This window comes from Carassius auratus, chromosome 45, assembly GCF_003368295.1.
Source record: "Carassius auratus strain Wakin chromosome 45, ASM336829v1, whole genome shotgun sequence".
Classification (NCBI taxonomy): Eukaryota; Metazoa; Chordata; class Actinopteri; order Cypriniformes; family Cyprinidae; genus Carassius; species Carassius auratus.
This window is the reverse complement of record NC_039287.1, coordinates 6,521,013-6,535,081: the sequence shown is the minus strand read 5'-3', so window position 1 is coordinate 6,535,081 and position 14,069 is coordinate 6,521,013.

Here is a 14,069-nt window from a genome sequence, read left to right as displayed (position 1 = left end):
TTTATTACGGTTAAGGTACAGTCAGACATATTAGCATTATTTTAATACAAGATAAGAGAGATATTGTTACGGATCACTCGGAGACAGAGGAGTAACAGATGAGTAAGATGTTTATTTAAAGACACAAGCAGAGGAGCAGGTAGTGAGGAGTGGATGAGGGATTGGGATCCGTGCCGGGATGGAGGTGAACGCACACACACACGCACCGTGAGGTCTTGGAGGAGTTTTCGGGAGCAATCCTTAGAGAGAAGAAGAAGGAGAAGTAGACTTCGGAGAATATCCTTGGAGAGAAGGTAAAGAGGAGTTAGGCATTATAGTTAGCGCAGATGAGTGATCTTGTCGCGAACGTGACCAGACAATGACTGTGTGCGTGTGTGGCTTTTATGGTGCTGTGGTGGATGACTGGTGATGAGGATCAGGTGGGGATGATTCAGTACTCAGGTGAGGGTGTGCGCTGTGATTGTGTGGAGGTGGAACCTAGCGTGTTTGTAACAGATATATTTAATAATAAAAATATAGTGCCTATGTGAAGCAAATAAACAACTTAACTAATTTAAATTATTGCACTATTCAATAGGCTACTGTAGAATTAACAATAGACTATATAAAATAGATTAAATTACCAATAATAATAATAAAAAAAATTGTGTTTTACATGAATTTAGAAATGTTTGTAGATCGGTTATTTATTATGTGGTTTCACTGTTTGGATGGTGTTACTGTCTGCAAACAATGAATTTTATCCAAAATCTGCATTCACTCCACCTTATACAATTACTAAAGTTCATTACCAATTAATATTTTTATGAAAACATATTTTAAGTTGTGATTACCCACCACTGGCACGTCATGGGACCTGTGGTCATCGTGGCCCCAAGGGGTGTTCCCCCCAGACGTCCCTTATGTTTCTGTATTGAAGGTGGCAACCCTAGGCTCCATTCACATCAGGTGTACACCATCACATTTTGCCAGCCCTGACTCGTCCAGCGCCCCTCCTGTCTCACACACCCACTCCTGTCGGGAGCCTGGTGAAGGGCGGCGATTTAGGACGGGTGCCGATGATAATCAGGGAGGAGGCAGCTGACTCGTCACACCTGACATACTGTATTTAAATAACTGATTCACAAGTTTATTTATGTAATCACATAGTGACATCATGTCAGACAAGTCCGTACTAATGAAGTAACAGGAATGCTATATGAGCTGGTAAAAACTGGCATATTACTCGATATTGACTCATTTAGGAGTGACTGCCACATCCGAAAGAGTTTTGATTGAAATACCTGTAGTCTGCAAAAGGTATCAGCTCAAGCTTCAGGTGAAACTATATAAACATCTGTGGCCAAGGCCTAGACAGGAAGTTACAGGCAGGTCACAGGATGTCAGCTGACCCTTGTGGTAGGGCTGCTCAAACATGACAGTGTTATTTATTTTTTATTTTTTTACTGAAGTGAGATATAAGAAACTATACTTTCAATATATATATAGTCGCTCTATCACACTGCACAGCAATCATCTAGTGCCAGTCAATATGCTTAAAATGAACACTCGCATTTCCCTGCTTTCTGAAGTTGAACACTATGTGCATGATCAGTGGTTAAGTTGTATCTACAACACTGTTCCAGAACAGTTCAACCCAAATATTCAGATGTGTGCAGCGTATTTTACGGAGGACAAAGACTGTTTCCTGTGAGAGTAGCCTACAATGCTATTGTCGTTTTCTATAAGGTGGGGCAATTCCAACATTGCAAGGACAGTCTGGCGCTTCTGACTTTTATTGGTTTTGTCTCATCGCGCCGGGACACATATTATCACCGTATGTTAAGGCCCATAACATTTACGTCACATTCTTGAGGAATTTGGCCAATCACAATGCACTGGATAGCTGGCCAATCAGTTTACACCTTCCTTTTCAGAATGATTAGCTTTCTAAAAAATCGATGCGTTTCAGAAAGGCGGAGCATAGAGGAGCAACAATAATGTACAGTATGTGTGTACACCGCATAAACACATTGCATTACACCAAATACACAAAAAAAAAAAAAGTTCTTTTTAGCAACGCCATATTACCCCTATAAAATTCAACTGGTCAGAGTGAACTCTTACTTTTGAGAGACAATAACTTTATTATGATGCACTTTCAGCTTTACAGCCCTGCACACTGTTTAAGGCCTGGATATACTACACTTTTCGCATTTCCGTTCCACCCCTTGCACAGCTGCATCTGCACAGCTTTCAAAGTATACTCAACCACGAATGAGTATGGACGGACGAGCTCGACACATGCACAATTCCACCTGCGCTTGCGCTTAACATTCACTTTGTGCATGCGTTGTTGTACGTGGAAGGTCGAAGTATACTTTGGCCTTTACAATCACATACAGCTACGGTACATTTAAATTGAAATAACATTTCAAAATATTACTGGATTTACAATCAAATAAAAGCAAATATGGTGAACATATAAGAGACTTCTTTCAAAGACATTAAGAAATCGTACATGCTCCAAACTACTGAATGGTAGTGTAGGGTGAATACAGGTAAAAAGGCCAATTTTGGGGCTAAATGTGTAAATCTAATACCCAGATGAAAATGTTCCCCCTTTCTTCTCCCTGCCTAATAATCATGTTTTCATTTACATTTTGTTCATGTGTTATTTGTCCATTATTATACATGACATTTATAATATGTGTGGAAGATTTTTATTAATAAGATTTTAATTAATCAAGTATAATCAATGTGAATCTAGCCATTTTTGTTGCTAGTTATTATTCCCTTATAATCCCATAGGTAAAGTATAGACAGGAATATACCTACGTTGCCAGATTGTACAGACTAGATGAGAAACATCTGGTCAGACATACAGAAAGGGCCTTTCTCTATTCCAAAACAAGTAGGGGCCCCTTCTCTCTAGGGGGGTATCAAAATTGTAAGCATAAGGCAAAGTCTGACTATTTAGAATGCCCTGTATACGGTATATAAAGAGATGCCACCTAGCATTCGGAAGATCTTCTCGCAGAGAACATCTCGGCTTCGTTTCTCTCTGAAATAAAGTCTATCTTCTGGCAACAAAACCCAGAGACTGTTTGATTCCTCAGAATCATGGCAGATGAAAATACACTACGTATGTCAGTTTATTTAATCAATAAATGTAAAAGAAGGTTTTTGCCACTTTATCTTGTGCATTCAGCCAAAGTTGGCCAGCAATGTTTCATATATTTGTTTTCATTTAGTGAGCAACCTTAAAAGTTAGAAATGAAAATAATTAGAAGTCCTGCTGTGAGGTGTAACCAATCACCAGGGTCATACTGCATCAGCCAAAACCATTTTATCATTAAATCAATATTGTCCCTAATATTTAAATATAGACCATTGTTATGATCTTTAAAGACCATTGTTATAAAGTGTAAAACCCATTATGTACAGTACAATCAAGCTTAAGAGGCTCAGTGAATTCACTCCTACATGATAAATAATGGCAATTTTTAATTCATGCCAAATACACATTTCAAAAAGGATGATTCTGTACACATTTGTACAACATCATAAAACTGACATAATTTTGGCCTCAGAATATGGTACTCTGTAAGATAAATCATGATGTAGCAAGGGGGGCGTGGTTTAGCAAAGTCTGCAGCGGGAGAGAGAGGCAGGAGAAGAATGGTGAGTGAGTGGGTTAAACGCAAATAACCCACACCTGTGTCTTGTTTCAGTTATTGGTGTGGAGAGAGTATTTAACACCAGGAATATAAGATAGAGAAAAAGGACTGCTGAAAGATAACACATTCCAGAAAGAGAAACCTCAAGAAAGTGAAAGTTATTGAGATAGTTGTGTTTATATTGGTGTTGTTGACACTGTGAGCAGTTGAAGAGTGAACTGTGCAAATAAAGGTACCGTCAGCAATCAAGTCGACCCCGTCCACTTCCTTTCCACTCATGAATGCATTACACTGGTGTTGAAACCCGGGAAAGGAAGAAGGAGAGCCGCCGCCATGCAAACCCCGTCCTCCACGCCATTTGTGGAAGTCATCTTATCCCTAGCGGTCTTGTATCAGGAGAAACATCAGGCCCTGCTGTACTCGAGAAATGACCCGGAGGGGCTATTCCATGCCATTCTTCAAGCCCAACGGAGGACCGCGAGAAGATCCAGAGCTGGATTGACCCGGAGGTTCGTACCAAAGCTAACAGACAGCTTGTGGTGCCCTTGAATAAGATGGGACCACAGGATGACCCTGAAGCTTTTCTCGAACTATTTGAAAAATCAGCGGAAGCATGCGGATGGCCCTGTGATCAATGGCTGGTGCGTCTAATCCTGTTGCTCTCGGGCGAGTTTCAGGTGGCCACACAGCAGCTTCCAGTACAGAACCTACTGGTCTTCGACGACCTCAAGAGGGCCATCATCCAGCGGGTTCGGCCGGAGCCCCAAACAGCATTTCCAGTGCTTCCATTCCCTGGACTTGGGTTAATCTGGTCAGCCCTTCACGATGGCCCAACAGCTCCGGGACTCCTACCGCAATTGGCTATTGGCTGAGGGAAGTGACGTGGAACAGAAGGGGGCATGCAAGTGCAGTTGGGAGAAACTGAACGGGGACCACTGAGTTCTGGTTCAGTGGAACAGAGCGAAATCAAGAGACTCATTCACTCGGAGCACAAAGACTTTCCCCAGGAGCAGATAGTTAAAACACGCTTCCGAACAGGTCCGTACCATCGACGATCAGCCTCTCCATCCTGCCCACATGCTTGCCTATCTGTGTTTTGCTATTTTAAAAAGATTGGTTATATCGATATCGAAGATACAACCCAGTTGTTAGTTCCAAGGAGCCGCAGGGAAATACTTTGCCAAACGTCTCATTCTAATCCAATAGCAGAGTACATAGGACAGGCAACGATAATAAATCGTCTCATGACCCATTTATTTGGACGGGCATTCAGGAGAATGTGCACAGGTGGTGCGCGTCTTGTCCTGAATGTCCCACTGGCCGCACCAAAAGCGCCTTTGAACCCAATCCCATTAATGCAGGTCCCCTTCGAGAAAATTGGTATTGTCCTCATTGAGCCATTAGAGAGATCAGCAAGGAGACATCATTTTGCATTAGTCATAGTGGATTATGCAACATGATATCCTGAAGCAGTGGCTCTCCACAACATCTCTGCTAAGAGATATTTTTATGTCATGTAATTTACGTGAACTTTATGAATTATTGGGCATTAAATCGGTTCGGACCAGCGTCTATCACCCACAGACCAATGGCCTGGTTGAGCGTTTTAATTGCATCCTTAAATCCATGATTTGTAAATTTGTCCAAGAAGACACCAATAATTGGGATAAATGGTTAGAGCCCCTGTTGTTCGCTGTGTGAGAGGTCCTGCAAGCCTCCACAGGGTTTTCTCACTTTGAGCTTCTCTATTCCGCGTGGACATCCTAAGAGAAACTTGGGAGGATGGACCATCTCAAAGTAAAAACAAAATTCAGTATGTACTGGACTTGAGAACAAAACTCCACACTTTGTGGCGGCTATCAATGGAGAATTTGTTACAAGCCCAGGACAGACAGAGCTGGCTGTATAACGGGAACTAAGTAACACAAATTTGCATCGGGAGACAAAGTTCTTTTATTACTCCCAATGTCAAGTTCTAAATTTCTTGCAAAGTGGCAGGGGCCGTTTGAGGTGAATGTCAAAACGCAATCCCTCGCACTTGCCCCAGGTGGAGATCACCACTCGCCGTCCCAGCTCACTGATTTAGCTAAATTACAAGCAGAGTTTGCCGACGTGTTTTTGCCCCTACCTGGCCGTATTAACTTTATTCAGCACCATATCGAGATGGAGCCAGGCGTGGTAGTTCGCAGCTGGCCGCATCGCTTGCCTGAACACAAACAAAAAGTAGTTCAGGCTAAATTAGGTGCGATGCTTGAAATGGGAGTAATAGAAGAATCCAACAGTAACTGGACGAGCCCCATAGTTTTAGTTCTGAAAACGGATAGCTCAGTCCATTTCTGTGTGGATTATCGCATGGTGAATGCTGTGTCGAAGTTCGACCAATGCCATGGGTTGACGAATTGCTTGATCGGCTCGGTACGGCTCATTTTTTTTTTCAAAACTGGTCTTAACAAAGGGATATTGGTAGATCCCCTTGTCTCCATTGTCCAGAGAAAAGACAGCTTTCACCATGCCGTTTGGATTACACCAATTTTTTACCCTTCCGTTCGGGCTTTTCGGAGCACCGGCCACCTTTCAGTATCTTATGGATAAGATTCTGTGGCCCCATGCTGCATATGCGGCTGCATATTTAAATGATATCATTATATTTAGTAATGATTGGCAGCGGCATATGCAGCATCTGAGGGCTGTCCTGAGATCGCTGAGGGGGGCCGGACTCACGGCCAACCAGAAGAAGTGTGCGAAGGGTGTGTGGAAGTGAGATATCTGGGCTTCCACTTGGGGCATGGACAGGTGTGTCCCCAAATTGATAAGACAGCAGCCGTTGCGGCCGCTTCACGCCCCAAGACCAAAAAGGAAGTAAGGCAGTTCCTGGGGCTGGTGGGATATTATAGAAGGTTTGTACCTAATTATTCGGACCTCACCAGCCCCTTGACAGATCTTACTAAAAAGGAGGTGCCAGATACGGTCCAGTGGACGGAGCTGTGTGTGTGGTGGGCCGTTGTTACACTCTCCTGATTTTTCTCTCCCTTTTGTGTTGCAGACAGATGCATCGGACATCTTTATCCTCTGAAGAAGTGCAGAGTGTATTTTTCAGAATATTGATGAAGGGTTGATGATCCATTTCGACGGTCACAGGACAGCCATATATGTAATTGTGGAATTTCTGACAAGCATAGGCAAGGGCCAGAAGCTCCTTTTCTATCTGAGCATATCGTGACTCAGTCTCTGTAAGTGCTCTTGAGGCAAGCACCACTTGTTTGTTGTCCTGGAGACAGACAGCATGTGCTGAGAGGCATCTGCAGATAACACCACTGGCTGGTGCATGTCAAAGTACTGGAGTACAGAAGGACTTGTGAGGAGTTCTTTAAGTCTAGTGAATGCTGCCATATGGTGCTCCTGCCAGCTCCATTCTGCATCCTGAAGCAGGAGTTGACGCAGGGGTGCTGTGATTTCGATATAGCCTGGGATGAATTTCGAAAAATGGTTTGCCATGCCCAAAAACCTTTGCACAATATGTTTGTCTGCTGGGGTTGGCATAGAACAGACTTCATCTGTCTTTGTAGGGTCAGGTTTTATGCCCTGGTCAGTTAGAAGGTGACCCACATATGACACCTCAGACACCCGGAAACGGCACTTGTCAGGGTTGAGCTTAAGATTTATGGTGCATATTCTGTCCATGACTTGCTGGAGGCAGAGATCATGCTCTTCTCTTGTGCTGCAGCAAACAAGGATGTCGTCAACAATGGTTGCGCATTGCTGTCCTTCAAAGAGCCGCTTTCCTTCTTTGGATCTTTTTTTATTTCTTTGTTTCCTTTTTCAGACTGCTCATGTAGCTGCATATTTTCGATAGCTGAGTTTAAACTTTTTTTTTTCTTTCAGCAGCTGTGTGTGGATATTGTCTTTGTGAATGCCACATACTAATTGATCTCTTATCAGTTTGTCATGCAGAGTGCCAAATTCGCATTTTCTGGCTAGTGTTTTTAACGTGACAACGTACGACTGGATTGTTTCATGTGGCTTCTGGTTTGTTGTATTAAATGCATGTCTGTCCATAATTACATTCTTTACAGGCAGGCAAATTTCCTTACACTTCAAATTCCCTTTGAATCTTCCCGATCTTGCCCCTCCTCGAAAGGGAAAGTGTCATATTTATCTTTGGCATCAGGACCAGCTAGGTTCAGAAACGTGTATGCTTGTACTTTTTTTGTTGCTGCTGAAAGGCCGGTGTTGCTGTGAATGCTCCATTCGCACTTAATTTTCCTCCAGTTGTCCACAATTTTCTCATCAAAGACGAGGGGGTCAGTCTTACGAAGTCCTTGTGCCATCGTCACTACACGCACACTTCTGACACCATAGCCCCTTTCACACTGCGAATCCAGAAAATACACGGGTAACGTGTCCCGGCAATTGTTCCCGGGTCACTAAATTTTGCACTTTCACACTGCCAGTGATTACTCGGAATATGGGCATGCGTTCACACGTAACCCGTAAAGATCTAGGCACATTAACTTTCACTTAAGTTGGTGAACGATCTCAGCTTCAGCGCAGATCGTTTGACCATAAGATCTTCTCTTAGACAGCAATGAAATTCAAATGAGATCATAAAATTATTCTTACAGCAGATGGGCTAAAACACATTAAGAATAGTCATGCTTATATAATATTGTACTTCAACCATTTGTGTCTATTTGTATCTATCATAAGGAATTTTAGATGAAACAAATTTGTTGCATAACTCAGATCTCCTGAATTTTTTAACAGCCTAAGAACCCACGTGAAATACATTTTCCTTTTGAGCTTTGTCTCAGGGGTCAATTCTTAGGTTTCAGTCATGTGACTGGCTCATAAACTTGGCGGGCAAAACATCCATAGAACTGCAGCACAAGCCGTCAATTTTCTCTCTGTTCCAGTCCAAAAATATTTAGACCACCTATCAAAAGAAAAATAAAAGATATGTTAACAAAATGAAAGTTTTGGCCATTAGCAATCCATATAAATCACCCACCGTAATATTTAAATCAGTAAAAACAGCAGTACATACTAAAACATTTAATGCAAAAACACTTTAAAACAGTGATATTAAAAGACTGAATTCAGTACGCATACCTTATACAGGCAAGTAAATGAGCCCAGAATATGAGCACAATGCATTTAATCAAGGAGCCCTGCAGACTTTTGTTCCAACCCTGCTTTAACACACATATAGTCACATAGTTTCCAAATAAGTATGAAGGACTTAATTAGTTGGATCAGGTGTGTTTAATTAGGGTTGAATCTAAACTCTGCAGGGCTCCGGCCCTCCAGGAATTGAGTTTGACACCCCTGAACTAAATGGTTAAGCATCTTCTTTATAATGGTGTCCTATGGGAAAACCATCTTCTTTATAATGGTGTTCTAAAAATTTTATATTAAACTTTGCAGATTGCATTAATATTCTGGGTTCATCTGCTTGCCTGTAAAAATCATCAATAAGGTAAATGCTGAATTTGGCCTTTAAATATATCTGTCTTACTACATTTATACTTAAATTAAAATTAAATTAAATTATACTTATTGTAAACCTTGAAAAATTAACTGGCGGTCAGTGGCGCAAAGCATTGTTTTACCCTCTGTGGCTGTTCCTGTAAGGGTGTGTCGTAAATTCGAAAATTAGGTAAATAAGGTAAATAAGAAGAAACTAAAAATAGATGCAGTTGCTGCTTAACCTGCAATTGTGTCAGTATGCACACTCACACATACATAACCACTTAATTTATTCATCGTTACATCATACCCTCAAGTGGTAGAGAAAGCCTGTTAGACAAGGTCGTTTTCTATGTATATTTGATTCCCTACACTACACTAAGACTACTTATTTCTTTAACAATTTACAACACTGCTTTGCTGTTGGCCATTTAGTATAAGCACAACTTTAAAGCAAATTAGTATACCACCATCTGTGAGAGCCATATTTTCCACTACTGTTTGATGACTTTGTATATTTTTGGAATAAGGAAGTACATGGGTGCACTAGTGCTGCATATACGAGGTAAAATCACTGAGCCAAGCACTGTCTGCAGGAAAATTAAGAGTCGAAGAATTAATTACTTTCTTTATCTACTAGTCATTTAATGTTTCAACTAGGCTAGACATGAAATTTCTTGAAGACATGGAGAAGTTTTATAACACTTACCCATAAAACTTGTCATAATGCCATTTGAATACAAAAGTGAAGGACAGATTATACTGCCAGTGTAACTGAGAGTTGTAAATGAAAAACAAAAACACAACTTAGTTTCTCTCTCATGACATTAAAATAAAAATATAAAAAACATTACAATATAAAAAAAAAAAAAAAAACATTTTGCATGATATCGACCTTTGAATGCAGACATTATGGCTGGATTGAGCTCTACTGAGATCCGATCACAATGTGTCCTCGACTACCTCTGGTATAGGACATGCTAGTGATTGCGTTTACAGTTGGCATTAACATGCGACCTGTATCCAGATGATGTTGAGGGGGATGGGTCAGGGCTGTAATGTCGTGCGATACAAGTTGGTAAGAAAAACACATTACCAATTAAATCATATTTTTATTTATGCTTGAATGCATGTCTATCCGGGAATACTGGAGCATCCAAGGCCCAATGTAGGTTGTTGCTGTGGGCCCCCTTGAAAACAAGTTCTGGAAGGGAGGACCTAGACAAAATAACCAACTTCAATTATTTATTTCCACACAAACTATTTTGCTCCATTAATGTTCAATACAATGTATGCATATATATATATATATATATATATATATATATATATATATATATATATATATATATATATTTACAATTAGGTGCAGTGAATAGCACATTCTATTTGTCAGAATCAGAAAGAGATTTATTGCTGTTGCACAGACAAGGAATTTGTTTTGGTGACAGAAAAACTTATAGTGCAGACTCTGAAACAACAACAGTACATACGTAGTAGGGGCATAGGGAGAGCAATTGAGTTTGTTAATAATGATTTAGCAAAACTCACTTGGGGGCCACAGAAAGCATTTTTCCATTCCAGTGCACTATTTTTACATTGTTTCTCTATACCCATACGAAAGGAAAATATATTTACCAATATATTTCTTATAATACATTGTCATATATTGTAATATATTATTTTCCCTTTTTATTTTCTAATATATTATATAATTATATACATTTAATAATATATTAATGATACATATATTATATACTATATTGCAAAATATACAAATGATTGCCACTTTCAATATATTGCAATATATTGGAAAAAAATTAATATATATAAGAATATATGCCTAATATATAACATGATATTTTCCAATATACTGCAATATATTTTTGTTTCATAAGGGTATACCCGTGTATACCCATTACGCTCGCATCTTGCAGTCTTTTGCAATGTCTCGCGCATGACACGGCATTCTAAAAGTTTTAAAATGCCTCTCTGGAGCTAAAACACGTTTTACTCCCATCCCACTCCTTGCTCGCGTTTTTCAAAGCAAAAACGTTCTATGTGAATGTGTTGTAGCGCATTTGCTGATTCATTTAGTTAATTGCATTTCACAACATTTCTAGTGTTTTTATTTTCTATTAATCAAACAGAAAAGTAGGCTGTTGTCAAATCAGGCCTTAAAAACTAATTAGTTCTTTCTTGGCAAAAACGCTAATTTTCTTCTCTTTCCGGTTCATGTCAGAACAAAATATAATATAAAATGCTGCTTTATTTATTCCGAAAACAAAAATATTTTAAATTTTATTTGTTTATTTTCATTTTAATTTGATGAGTTTACAGTAAATAACGCTCCCAACGTCTAACACTTTAAACTCTATGACTTCATCTGAGATATGTTGAGATATTTCCTCATCATATTTCCTCAAATATATTAGATATAATTGAAGTGTATATATATAGTAACATTATTTTATTTACAAATGTTAGATTTTTTTTATTTGATAGACTAGCCTAGGCCTATTTAAATTTATTCTTCCTGTTTAACATTTATTAGACTTCTTATTGAAATAAAAGGATGCTTAATGATCTAAAAAAAATGCATCTCCAGAGTATAGACCGTCGCCAGTGCAGCCAGTCGAAAAGTATTAAACCTGTTTAATAAAATATTTGTGAGGACGACTGGCTACAGGTATTTATTTATTCATTTATTCATTTATTCTAAAACTAGAATATTGTAAACAACGCCAATAAAAAAAAAATGAATTAACCTGTTAGCCAGCACCCCCCATTATGGGACTCACAGCTGAAAGTGCTCTACCTAACTTATAATTGTAAAAGTTTCCTACTTCAGTGTTAATTTTGGTGTCTTTGGAAAGAAGACCCTTTGGGCTTTACTTTTTATGAACCAGATTTGATAATGCTCAAAAATATGAAAAGTTATAGACACTGAAGTGCCTTTAATATTTTTTTAACACAATTAAATATTTTTATTTGATATAAAAACACATGAAATCAGTCCTGGAGCAATCTAGAAAAGTGTCTCATGACTTTCTATTTCAAATCTGAATAAGATATCATGAAAAATTAGACTATGTCTATAAAATAAGGACTCAGTTCACTTCCATCAACTCCGCATCAGTGTGGAAAAGTCTAAAGAAGATCACCAATTACAAGACACCACCCCCCAGCACTGTGGAGAATCAACGACTGGCAGATGATCTGAACGAGTTTTACTGCAGGTTTGACAGAACACCCATTACCTGCCCTGAACGCCTCCCCACACAACCATTCACACCATTCACAACTCCTGCAACCAGCCCTGAATACCTCTCCAAACAACCGTTCACACCATTAACAGCTCCTGCAAACCATCCTGAACACCTCTCCAATCAAGCACTCTCACAATTCTCACCTCCTGCATCCCCCCTCTCCCCCACACCTGCAATTCAGATCAGCGAGGATGCGGTGCGCCAAGTCTTCTGGAAGCTGAAAAGGAAAAAAGCACCAGGCCCAGATTGTGTTACACCAGCCTGTCTAAAATCCTGTGCTGACCAGCTGGCCCCCATCTTCACACAGATCTTCAACAGATCGCTGGAGCTGTGCGAAGTCCCTTCATGCCTCAAACGCTCCACCATCATCCCCACCCCTAAGAAATCAAAAATTACAGGACTAAATGACTACAGGCCTGTGGCTCTAACGTCTGTAGTCATGAAGTCATTTGAAAAACTGGTGCTGGCCCACCTGAAGGACATCACTGGACCCTTGCTAGATCCTCTTCAGTTTGCCTACAGAGCAAACAGGTCTGTGGACGATGCAGTAAACATTGGACTGCATTATGTTCTGCAACACCTAGACAGACCGGGGACTTATGTGATGATCCTGTTTGTGGACTTCAGCTCGGCCTTCAACACGATCATCCCAAACCTCCTCCTGCCCAAACTAACTCAGCTCTGCGTGCCCACCTCCATCTGTCAGTGGATCAACAGCTTCCTGGCAGACAGGCAGCAGCTAGTGAGGCTGGGTAAATACACATCCAGTACCCGTACAATCAGCACCAGAGCTCCTCAGGGCTGCGTTCTCTCCCCACTGCTCTTCTCCCTGTACACCAACGATTGCACGTCTAAGGACCCCTCTAACAAGCTCCTGAAGTTTGCAGACGACACCACACTCATTGGCCTCATTCAGGACGGTGACGAGTCTGCTTACAGACAGGAGGTAAAAGAGCTGGCTGTCTGGTGCACTCTCAACAACCTGGAGCTTAACACGCTCAAAACAGTGGAGATGATCGTGGACTTCAGGAGAAACCCCCCTGCACTCCCCCCACTCCCCATCATGAACAGCCATGTGACTGCAGTGGAGTCATTCAGGTTCCTGGGCACCACTATCTCTCAGGACCTGAAGTGGGATATTCACATTGAATCCATTGTGAAAAAGGCCCAGCAGAGGTTGTACTTCCTTCGCCAGCTGAGGAAGTTTAACCTGCCACAGGAGCTGCTGAAACAGTTCTACTCCACCATCATTGAATCCATCCTCTGCACTTCAGTAACTGTCTGGTGCAGCTCAGCTTCTAAATCTGACCTCAGAAGACTACAGAGGGTAGTCCGGACTGCTGAGCGAATCATCGGTACAACCCTCCCTTCTATTCAAGAACTGTACTTATCCAGAGTGAGCAAAAGGCCTGGCAAAATCACTCTGGACCCCTCACATCCAGCACACTTCCTCTTTGAACTGTTGCCATCTGGTCGACGCTACAGAGCACTGTGCACCAGAACGACCAGACACAGGACCAGTTTCTTCCCTCAGGCAATCCATCTTATGAACAGCTGATAATAACTGTGGATCACACTACACTTTATATTTATATACATATACACTTATTTATCTAACACACATACTTAGCGTACACTTACATTTTTTGCACATAATATACATGTACATACATAA